Source organism: Montipora capricornis, chromosome 3, assembly GCF_036669925.1.
Source record: "Montipora capricornis isolate CH-2021 chromosome 3, ASM3666992v2, whole genome shotgun sequence".
Taxonomy (NCBI): domain Eukaryota; kingdom Metazoa; phylum Cnidaria; class Anthozoa; order Scleractinia; family Acroporidae; genus Montipora; species Montipora capricornis.
The window spans coordinates 68,610,678-68,611,360 of NC_090885.1; the positions used below are offsets into that span (position 1 = coordinate 68,610,678).

General features: G+C 33.8%; 1 protein-coding gene across 1 annotated transcript in view; it reads right to left on the reverse strand.

Annotated features, from left to right (window-relative positions):
• Positions 1-425: 425 nt before the first annotated feature.
• LOC138040998 (VPS10 domain-containing receptor SorCS2-like) overlaps positions 426-683 on the reverse strand; it is a 16,158-nt gene continuing 15,900 nt past the window's right edge. The window contains exon 11 of the mRNA XM_068886760.1: positions 426-523. The gene's annotated coding sequence lies outside the window, so the exon portion shown is untranslated. The remainder of the gene's footprint in view (positions 524-683) is intronic.

A 683-nucleotide genomic window follows, 5' to 3' on the forward strand; every position in this document is an offset into this window, starting at 1 on the left:
GTACTTGGATGGGCGACCACTGCCCTGTATTTCTTTTTAAAACTTGGTTTAATGTTTTTTGTTTTCTTTGGCCATTGAAGGATATTTTATCTTCTTCTACATCTGTTTTATTCCTGTAATGGAAGCAATGGATTCATTTTGTTGTTGGTTTGGTTTGGTTAATTTATGTCTTTCCACTATAATTAAAAGCCCGTTCATGGGAGACCACTGTGTACTGTCCCCACCGAAGAATTCTAATCTTAGATATATATTTTTTACTTCTTTTTCTTTACTCGATTTCATTGTCTGAAAAGGTAGACAGTTCACCACAAGATAATGTAAAATTATTTTATTGAGAATAACCTAAAGCATTTGCATTTGAAAAGGCTGATCCTGCTACAGAAAAAATGAAAAGAAATGCAATATAATCAAGACCCAAACCTTGAGCGACACTGATGCCTACAGCAGAAGATGAAGACAGCACACCAGGGATATAATAACGCCAATGACTCAATACAATGTGAATATGAAGAGAGCAGTAAGGCTGAAACAAAAAAACCCTATCCTGTAAAAAAATACCACATAAATGTAACTTTCAAAACACTATCAAAAGCATATTTTGGTAATATACCTATAATCCAAAGTGCAAGTCAAACAGCTTAGTTTTACAATAATTATTATACGTGTTCGCCATGCTCTCATGT